General features: G+C 39.2%; 1 long non-coding RNA gene across 1 annotated transcript in view; it reads right to left on the bottom strand.

Annotated features, from left to right (window-relative positions):
- Positions 1-8,021: 8,021 nt before the first annotated feature.
- LOC135321209 (uncharacterized) overlaps positions 8,022-11,512 on the bottom strand; it is a 192,205-nt gene continuing 188,714 nt past the window's right edge. The window contains exon 3 of the long non-coding RNA XR_010380774.1: positions 8,022-8,068. This is a non-coding gene — a long non-coding RNA (uncharacterized LOC135321209). The remainder of the gene's footprint in view (positions 8,069-11,512) is intronic.

The following is an 11,512-nucleotide window of genomic DNA, read 5'->3' as shown; positions in this document are numbered from 1 at the left end:
TTCCAAAAAGTTGAATGACTAAAATGGACATGTGTTACCTAGTGTAGATTAATCTGATATTCAACCTTAGAGTGGCCAAATTGCCCCAAGTCATGTGGAACAAGTGGCCTCACTACCCATCAAAATCTGAGTTAATCTATTAGTTTCTAAAATTTGTCCTTGAAATGTATATTTAAAATATTTTAATATGACATGAAATGATAGCACTAAAATAATGATATATATGAGAAAGCTGGATATTCTCTTTTATATTTTGAGGCATAGACTTAGTGGACAGCAAAGCATTTACATATTTTGAAAGCAGGATTCAAACTTATAATTTCAATTTAAAGGAATTACAATGTCTTTTAAATGGAAAAAATAACTTAAGATTCCAGTTTACCAGAAACTATGAAATTGAAAATATTCTGTTTAGCATGTAACCAAACCCTCTTTCACTATTTTTTTTTCAGTACTTGTTTCTTTCTTTGAATCATGTTCTAATTATTCAAAGTATCACTTGCACTAAAGATTGCATCAGTCTTTGAGTGACAGGTAACAACCTTTATAATCTTAAATTAACTGACAACAGTGTACATCACTGGATGATGAATATGTGGGAGTTGCACATATTCTGCCTATGAGCTTTCTTTAGACCACACAAAGATTAACCACCATGGTCCTATAGTCACTGATTTTACAACAACCAGATATACTCAATAATGTTATATGCTTGGTTAAGATTCCTTTAATTATAAAGAAAAGAAATCCACTCAGGTTAGCCCAGGGTAAGAAGACTGCTGTAAGTTTACAGGTGGTAAAAGCCCAAAACTAAAATGAAAAAGCATCAGGAAAAGAGGCAACTCCAGTGACCAGATTCTCCTCCCTCTTCTCTCTTGGAGGAAGTGATCTCCCGCTGAGTTTCTATTTTCCTTTGCATGTCTTTTCTGCTCTTCTCTCAATTGACTTACTGCCAATTGACTTCCTCTGCTTACTCATACTTTATGGTAGCTCAAATATTTAACTTGAAGATTTGTTTATTCAATTTCTTCAATTTGAAAAGCAAACATTTACTAGGCACAGCCTGTGTTCAAGGTACAGATGATTTCATTTTGCCAAGGCCCTGATTCTGTCTCATTTTCTGTCAGTTTCTTTCCTCCTATTACGCCTCTTCTGCAAGCCTGTTATATGCCTCTTTATGTTTCCAGATTTAAATTCTCCAAAAAGAAAACTGCTCTCTACTACAGAAGTTGTAAATAGTGGCTCAAGGGTTATTTTAAGCTATCAGATCTGTTTTGATTTAAGCCCATAGCATTGTTGGCCCCATCACAGGGTTTTAAAAATTGAATTAACTCCCAACATTTAAAAATTGGGAAACTTACCAAAAAAAAAAATCCTAATTTTTACCATCCCTTAAAAAAACACAAAACAAAAAAACAGACGTTCTGTCAACACTAGATTTTTTTTTTCTTCACAGTAGCAATTACTTGGGGCTGATTAGCTACAGCCCCCTAGACAGAGCTTTCATGTTCAGGCTGCTACCTCTCCCAGTTGTGTCTCACAGGAAGCTGAAATTCTTTTGCCTTTTAGCTTTGTCTTTATGCATTGGGTTATTTTAGAGGAGAGAGTCTAAGCAGCAGAAAGTGAATCACTTGTCACTCTGACCTCCTTCAGTCTTTTACATTATCTGCCTGGCCTCTGGGAGCTTTCTAATTTGCATCTCCTAGTTTATCTCATCTGGTCACATTAAGTATATCATAACACAGTGGCAAGCCTGAGACTGAGCGTCTCAAGAATACACCACACTCTGCTCATCTTGAAAGTGAGGGTGGCTTTAGAACAGAAAATACAGCCACCCTCACTTTTACAGAAAATAATTAACAGAAGCAATAGGTGATGCAATTTCCCTTCCAAGAGGGTGACGATAGGCAGGCCAGGATATGAACACAGTTAATTTATCGTAATGAAAACAAACCTGAATCTGTTTAAGGAACAAAAGAAAAAATTCCCTCGGAGGAATATTCAATGACTTTTATCAGTAATGGGACTTAGGAATCACACAACCCTTTTCAGGGTGCTAAGTCAGAAGCTGGCAGGGTACAGCTGGCCAGCAGCACCCAGAGCTCAGGGGCTCACGTGAACAGAAGGCTTGGTGGTGCAGAACCCCTGAGCTCTCACCATATTTTAATAGCTGCTGAAGCCCCAAATGTTTCTCCGTGGAAAGCTGATTTTACATTCTCTGCTTCTAATCTTCTAAAGCAGGGGTTGGCACACTACAACCCACGACCCAAATCTGGCCTGCTGCCTGTTATTGTAAACAAAGTTTCACCAGAACACAGCTATACCCGTTTAATATTGTCTGTGGCTGTTTTCACACGATAGAGTCAGAGTTGTGAGTAACTGTGACAAAGACTGACTGGCCCACAGAGCCTAAACGTTTTCTCTCTGACCCTGCACAGAGAAGGTTTGCCTATCCCTACCCTAAAGAAAGACATAGCAAAAGAAATATATTACAAATACGTTATATAAATATACTATTCATAAATATACTACTCTTCTAATGCAAGTTCTCCTACCTAATCCAAATTCTGGCTCAGTTTAATTTAATTCCCTCATTTTGACTTTGGTTGAAATGAAGGACTACAACACAATATCAATGACGTTTATCACACTGAAATCTGTCAGCAAAATCAACTCTGCCATTCTCTAAATAAAACCCCCAACTTTCATTTTATGCTAATCATACTCTCTGGATAAGCATCTGAGTCAAAATGAAGAGCCCTCACCCCACTATACCTAATTCTCTGAACAACGTACACCCCATAAAAACTCCATTTATTTTTAAACTCGTTTTGATTATGGCAAAATTGACCAATCAAGGATCTCATATTGAAAACATGACATTTTCTTTTATGCCTTCACGGATCACATCCACCAATAACATTTGTAATTCACTATAAACAGCATTTCTTTTCGAAATAATTTGCCATTTTTAGTAATGCCTCCTGTGACATTTCCTGTCTTTACTTGTCTCCATGGTGCTGCCCCTATTTTTTCCCATGAATGTGTATTACGATATAGACCCTCACCTAGTCAGGTTGTTCAAGCATTGATTAAGCAGGTAGTTTCAATTTATGCTAGCATAGGCTTTTAATACATACTATGTGAGAAACATAATTATCCTCTCAATATACAGTTTTCTTCTTTCATTAATTTCAGGAAAAGAAACACTTAAAATGAAAATGGAAATAAAGTTTTCCTTTTTTGTACCAATAACCTACTAGAAAGTATATTGGAAAGCTGCTCCCTGCATACAAACAGTATATAAAATACTTCATAATTAAGTAGAAATACATAATTTAGAACATACAAATATAACTATGAAATTGTTGAAAGACTTGAAAAAAGTCAATAAATGTGGATGTGATGGTTAATTTTACATGTCAACTTCATGGGGCATTGGGTTGCCCAGATCAAACATTCTGGGTGTTTGTGTGAGGGTGTTTTTGCATGAGAGTAGCATTTAAATAGACTAAGAAAAGCAAATTCTTCCTGACTGATTGACTTGAACTGAAACCCTGGCTCTCCCTGGGTCTCCAGCTGGCCAGCCTTCACACAGGAACAACACCTCGTGCCTCCTGGGCCTTCAGCTCGCTGACTCACCCTGCAGATCTCGGGACTTGCCCACCTCATAATCGTATATAATCCCATGTGAGTGTACATCCTATTGGTACTGTTTCTCTGGAGAACAGTGACTAATACAGGGGAGGGTGCTTTGCTGTTCCAGTTTTTATTCAGAATCCCGTCAGGAAACAAATCAACCCAATGAGAAAAGAAAGATATAAAGCTCTTAACTAGATGACTGAGGTAAAAAGGAAAATGAGTAATTCATAAAGATTGCAATTTCAGAAGAAGTTACCAGTCCTAGCACTGAGGAAACAAAGGGAAGAAGTTGGGTTTATTAATCCTCGGAAGTCTGAGGAGGAGATCTCACAGAAAGGCCCCTGAGGAGGGGGCCTTGGCGCTTGGTGCTGGGGTCAGTGAGAGGGCGGGGTTAGGCTGACTGTGTGAGGGTTGGAAAATCTGCAAAATGAATACACTTGCTGCTACAGGAAGGAGCTGCTGCTACCAAAGGGGAGAAGCGTTGCTCGGGAGATGCTCCCAGGAGCAGAAGTGGACCTGGAGCCCACAGGAGGAGGATGCGAGGGAGCAAGTGTCTAGACCTTCTTCCTGCCTTGTAGCGGCTCTCTAAGAATCTGACACAGAGCAGCGAGCAGAGAGGAAATGTGGCTTGTAGAGCCCAGCTCAAGCATCACAGAGCAGGCTGTAGAAGACTGGGGCTGGGTCCAAGAGACAACAGCATAGTAAACGGTACAACAGATGCCCATTTCCCCCAAGTATATCTATGGCTCTACATGGATGGGAAATAAATAAACAAACAGGAATTTGAGATTTGGAGATACTATTATATATAAAACAGATAAACAACAAGTTTATACCGTGTAGCACAAGAAACTATATTTAATATCTTATAGTAACCTAAAACAAAAAAGAGTATTAAAAGGCATATGTGTATGTATATGTATGTCTGAAACATTATGCTGCACACCAGAAATTGATACAACACTGTAAACTGACCTGACTGTACTTCAATAAAAATAAATAAATAAGTGGATTGGGGTGGCAGAATGATGGTAATGTGAAGTACTTTAAAGTTCAGCTGTAATTAAAAAGAAAAAAATTGGCAAAGATAATCAACAAACATAATAAAAGTGGTTTTATATTATGAACATAAAAATTCATCATAAACAATACCCCAAAACATAAATGGGGATATACTATAAATCAACTAAATAAAGCCAATTGTTGTGAAATAGACTCTGTTTTGGCTTTAAATTTGTAATGATTAATAAATACATGGTGTTAGGAAAAAAAAAAATCTGAGATTATTTTACATATCACACTTGAAACCAAATTTATTTTCAGTTGAATTAAAATTTCAACTGAAATTTTAATATAAAATGAAGACATTAGAAGATAGTGAATAGAAGAAAACAATGGTTACTATTTACTTGTTCAGAGTATGGAAATAACATATAAGCATACAAAGAAAGGAAAACATCAAAGGAAGAGTACACTGACTACATATTATGTGTAACTTCTGTAAACAAAGTCATTACTGCAAAAATGAAAGCGGTGATGGTACATAGAGATGATTTTGCAAATTTGTACAGAAAAAGAGATACAGTTCCTGTCAGGCAAAAAATTTTACAAATAAATGATAGATACAAACATTTCTCCTTAGGAGAATGAGCAAAGTATCAGAACATGTAATGAGAAAGAAGAAATAAAAATGGCAAAAAATATATGGAAAATTAATCCTCTTTAGTGATTATAGAGAAATGCAGCTAAAGTGAAAAATTTATATATCTTTTGTACGAAACTGGTCAGGGCAATACTTAATGCTGGCAATAATAAGGATGTTCACACACTCAGCTGGCAGTAGCAAACTGGTACAGCCTGCTTAGAATACATGATAACAACATATGCCGTACAGCCTTAAATAATTTCCTCATTTCTAGGAATCTAATCTAAGAAAATAAACAGAGGTGTAGTCAAAGGTTTGGTAAGAATACATTCCATTATAATAATAGAAAATTGTAAATAAATTTAATGTCTAACAATAAGAAAATTATAGTAGAGCCATGTGTTGAGATATTTTCTAGTGATTGAGAAACATGTTCTAAAAATAAACACTTGATAAACTCAGAAACCTTTCAAGACACGCAAAATATAAAAAAAATCAAAATACAAAATAATGTTTCTGATATGATTTTAGATAATATACAAAAAATTAAGTCATTGTCTCAGTATGGTGAAATGATTAAGGATTGTTTTACTACTAAAAAATTTTTTGAAAGTTGCCATTTATAAAATCAGACTACTAAATTACACTTTTTTAAAAACATAAGAGGGAAGTGTTTACTCAAAATTTGAACATCATTTTCAGAGCCAACAGATTTTCTCATTACCCACTCCCCACAACTAGACTAAATTTGGAGAAACTTAAGACTTCTGCAATAACAAAATAAAAGAATACAGACATTTCTAAATATCAGTTGCTAATTCTTTGAAGTTCAATAGTGTATAAGCATTTTTTTTCCCTAGCAACTAGCATTTGTCAACTATCAACCATCAAATTCTATCTTCTAGGTTAAGTAATAAGTTAAATGCCATTTATATGTTTATTATTTCAAGGTTAATTTTCTGATTTCTTTCAGAGCTCCCGAGTCACACATTTAACTGTCTACTCAGCTTCTAACCTTAGAAATTAGAGTTCACCAAATGAACATGTGCAAAAAAATTCTTATTTCCGTCTGCCCTGTTCTGTCTCCTCAGCACCCCTGCATCAGCAGCTTCCTTTCCCTCACTTTCTCAAGAACAGATCTAATTATTCATGCCAAAATTTGCACATTTTTCTCTGTGTCCAGCTCTATCCTTACTCTATCCAGTTGTAACCCTATCCAATGCTGCTGTTTGGATCCAAGGGCCCAGAATTTCTCTTGGACTCCTGAAACAGCCTTCTATCTGCTTTCCTTGCTTACACTGCTGCTCACCCTCTCAATTGCCCATTTGTCATAAAACAGCTACAGTAGTACAGCTACTGGTATAAAAATATCAATTAGATAATATCATTCTCTGGCTTGAAAATCTCCAAAAGTCTCTGTCATACTTTGGGTTTCCCCAGAAGCAGTCCTTGGCAAGAGTTGAAGTACAAAGAATTTATTTGATGTGATCCCAATGAACACCAGTAAGAGACTAGGGGCATAAGATAGAAAAAGCAAAGAAGCCATGAACGGTGCATTACTGAGCAAGCTGCTGGTATGAGCAGGTGGGGATGAATCCCACAGGGAATTCTGGGAGCCAGCATGGAACACGTGCCTCATGTTATCTCACTGGGATGAGCAAAGAAGCCAGCTCCCTTTAGGCATTTGTTGAGGTTGTTCCCACAAAGGGGTGGTGGATGGGGATGCAGGCATTAACTCCTCAGCTTTCCTGACTGCTGCTCATTCACGTGGAGCAGCCTCCAGTGGACAAGAGGGGGAAACAGAGGGAGGGAGGGAGAGCACGCGCGTGTGAGAGTGAGCAAGCGGGCGAGTGAGCACTCAGGCAGTGAGTCACAGACACTGGCAATTGAAGGCAGGCCTGAGCACCTAGAAAAGTTAAGTTCCATCAAGGATGGAATGCCAAGAGCTAAATGACAGTGCACCTTCTGTACCACTCTGACCCATTCATAACTTACTTAATCTCAAGAAAGTGGCTTGTTACATTTTTTTTATATATATAGAGATGCAATAGTAGGAGTCCATTCCTAAAATTAATCCCAAGGGGGAGACTGATATTTATCAACTTCCTCTACGACAGCTTCTACATCCATTTAACCATAGTCAGCATTTCTGTTGAATTGAGTCAGAGTTCTTCAATCTCAGCAATATTCACATCTTGGGACAAATAATACTTTGTTACAAGAGATGCCCTATGCATTGCAGGATGTTAGGCAGCACCCCTGACCTCAACTCACAGACACCAGGAGCACACCTTCTGCAGAGTTGTGATCATAAATGTCTCCAGATATTGCCAAAATTCTCTTCCTTCCCCAAGCTGAGAATCATTGGGTAAATAGCCTATCAGATCACCATTACGTTCTACCCTTAGGGATTTGACCCTCTGCTTACTGCACACTTGTCAGGCTGAATTTGACAGGAGGTGGCTGTTGTAGTTGACTAATCATGGCTATTACTGGGCAAAAAAGAAACAAGAGATGCTGCAATGAATTCTCTGAGTTCCAAGCATAACCGTGTTTGCCTCTATTATATAGCAGCCCTCACTATTTCTTCATGAAAATCAGGCTCAATTCTTCATGCCAGTAAAGTAATTTCATTTTTTATCTGCAGTTTTACTGGTGTGAGGATCTACAGATGACCAGGTGGCCATCATAGTTTTAAGTTTAGTGGAAGTTTACCTGCATCTCCTGGTGGAAGGCCCCATCATGTCACGCCTGGAACCAGGGACTCTAGTCCGAATGAGCCTAAAGTTGTGGAGATAAAAAGTATAAAGTGATGAGACTTAATTTGTCTACCTGCTGGGACACAGTATCATGTAATAGCCAGTAATTCAACGTATATATTGCAGCTCGAAAAAGAATGCCCCAACTCTGTAAGGCTGGCATTCTAGGTATACCTTTCAGCAGCCACGTATATTAGGTTTCCATAGCTGCATAACAGGTTACCACAAACTTAGTAGCTGAAAACAACTCCCATTTATAAGCTCACTTTTGTAGGTAAGAAGTTCAGCACAGCTTGTCTGGGTTCAGGTTATCACAGGCTGAACCTAAAGTGTTGGTTGAGCTGAATTCTCATCTAGAGGCTCAGGGACAAAACAATCCACTTCCAAGCTCATTAAGGGTATTGGCAGAATTCAGCTCCTTGTGGTTTTAGGACTGAAGTCTCCTGTAAAGTCCTTGCTAGATGTCATCTGGACCCTATGTTCAGCTCATCAAGGGTGTTTGAATTTTTTGCCAACTTCCATCAAGTCAGCAACACAAAACCAAATCATTGAGGTGCTTTGACGCTCCCTAACTTTCTCTTCTGTCACCATCCAGAGAAAACAGCTTTTAAGGGCTCATGTGATTAGATCTATCCAGATAATCTCCCTATCTTAAGATCAGCTGATTCAGAATATTAATCACATATGCAAAATCCCTTTACAGAAAAACCTAGATTAGCATTTGAGTGAATAATTGGGAGAAGGTATATATACACCAGGGTATAGAACTCTTGGGTACCCCTCTTAGAATTCTGTCTATCACACCATCCCAATGTTTAACGAATCTCCCAGCTTCTCCATGATATGGTATAAGGCAGGAGAAGAGTGGTCCATGGTTATATGCCCATTGTTACACCACCTCCTTCAAAAAAAAAAAAAAAACTGGATTCCTTGGTCCAAGGATGTATTATGCTGGGTCCTATCTTTATAAATCAAACACCCTGAACCTTTGAACAGTGGTGCTAGTAGAGGCACTGTTGGCATGAAAGATAAACTCACATCGATAATATGTATCCATCTAAATAATGATGAATTGATGCCCCTCCAAAGGTGGAAGAAATCTGATGTAATCCACTTGTTCCACCTTACTTGTTAATCTCTTGGAAGAATGGAGTCCCAGATTTTTTCCCTTAGGCTGGTTGGATGTTCAGCAACAGTAGCTCGATCAGCCCTGGACCTATGCATCTTCTCCATCCTCACTCCCAAGTTCTATTTTGGGTCCATTGTGCAAGCAGTGAAGTGGCTGAGGACAGAAGCTGGCTGATCTCCATGGGATGATCACCCTAGCCATCGATTTTCATCTGGTGGAGGTTCCTGCCAGCCATTAATGTGAGACAAGAAGATCCACACACTTTGTGCTCACTTCCGTAGATCTATCCACATGCTCCTTTCCCAGACCTTACTGCATTGGATCCTCAAGGCTAGTTCCTTCGAGGTCCCTGACCAATCAACCAAACTATTTGCCACTGATTAAGAATCTGTGTTTAACCTTAATTTCAACTACTTCTCCCTCCCCTGTAAATTGATAGCTAGGAATCCTGCTCAAAGTTCTGCCAATTGGGAGGATTTTCCCCTCAATGCTGTCTTTCAAGATCACCACTACTTAGAACTGTAATGTATCAGTACCCCATTTTAAACTTTTAGCATGCTAATAAGCCAATCCATCTTCTTTTAAAATAGCTTTATTGAGATATAAAGCATGCACCATATAATTCACCCACACATTGGAAACATGGCTTTTAGTATATTCACAAAATTGTGCATTCATCATCACAATCCATTTTAGAACATTTTCGTGATCCTTCCCCCCAAAAATTGCTATCCAGCATCCCCCAAATTTTCCATCTCCCCCAGCCCTGGGCAATCACTAATTGGCTTTCTGTCTCTCTATATTTGTATACCCTGGACATTTCATATAAGTGGAATCATATAATATGTGGTCCCTTGTAACTGACTTCTTTCACTTAGCATAATATTTTCAAGATTCATCCATGTTCTGGCATGTACCACTACTTGCTTTCTTTTTATGGCTGTATAATATTTCACTTATGGATATATCACATGTTTTTCTCTATTCCTCACTTGATGACATTTGGGTTGTTTTCACTCTTTGGCTACTATAAATGATGCTGTTTTGAACATTTGTGTACAAATTTTTGTGTGGGTCAATACACCTTTGAACATGGCCAGGCTTTTCCTCCTCCATCAGATGGACTTAAACACCTTATTAAACCCCATGTGTAATTACACTGTGGGAGCATCACTGGTGTGATGGATGTCACGGGCTTCTGAGCCAACTGCTCAGGGCTGATCCCAAATGTAGCACTTCTCCTGTGTGGTGGATTGTTGCTGTTCCTGCCAGACCTCGTAACTGGGTGGGTGAGAATAACCAACTTACGATGAAAACTCCGGCCGCACAGACATTTGGTAGTCTACGGTCAGGCAGGTGACCATGGAGTCTCTCGCTCTACCAGGGCCTGATACCACCGCAGAAGGTGGTTTCTGAACAGTGAACGTTTCTCTTCTGCATAACGTATGCCCTTGCATCTAAAGACTCTGCTTTGTAACTGCTTACTGGGGGCTGCCTGGGACTCTGCATGCTGCCCTTACTGACCATTACTAACCACAGAAATGCCTAGAACCCTGGACTACGCCAGATTGCGTGGATCTGGCAGCAAGACCACCTGCACCGCGGTCTGAATTTGTCACAAAACTGTCTCGTGCTGCAGATGCTGCTCAAAAATGGCAGGCCTCCAAGCAGCCTGGCAAATGGGTCAAGGAACACGCCTAAGTGTGGCACCAGCAGTGTCGGCTACAGTTTCCACTGCGTTTAAAACTAAAAAGCCGAACAATATGTGCACAGCAGACCAGTCACTTCATGAGCTGTCTTTTCTCACTCCTCCTCCGCAGCTCCTGCCCACCCCACCCCCCTTGGCTCCCCGAGACTTTCTTACAAAATTTGATCCACCTTCCGGCCTTTGTACACCCTGTGCCTCTGGCCTGAATGCCCACACTCCTTCTCAGACAGGCTCCTTCTCAGGAGTCAGGGCTCTGTTCCGATACCAGCACCTCAGATGCAGAGGGCCCTTCCCTGACTGCCTGCAAATTAGTTCTTTCCTCTATTCACAACTCCTTGCTTTGCCTTACTTTTCATTCCAATTCCCTCTTTCATTTCTTTCTAGAACTTATATCTAAAATTCTAACACGTATTCTTTTTTATTTTTTTCCCATAAGTATGTAAACTCCACAGAAGCATAGAACTTGCTGCCTGGCTCACCGGTATACACCTTCCATCTAGCACACTTGCCACTTTACAGAAGGAAGAAATTGACATTCTAACGGAATAAATAAATGTTTCCTAGGGTGTAGGATTAAAAACTTGGATAGGTATTAGAACAAAGCATCTCAGGTGTAAAAGCTTTTCTGA

This window comes from Camelus dromedarius, chromosome 4 (genome assembly GCF_036321535.1).
Source record: "Camelus dromedarius isolate mCamDro1 chromosome 4, mCamDro1.pat, whole genome shotgun sequence".
NCBI lineage: Eukaryota > Metazoa > Chordata > Mammalia > Artiodactyla > Camelidae > Camelus > Camelus dromedarius.
Note: the sequence above shows the minus strand (reverse complement) of the source record. Positions and strands in the feature narration are given on the sequence as shown.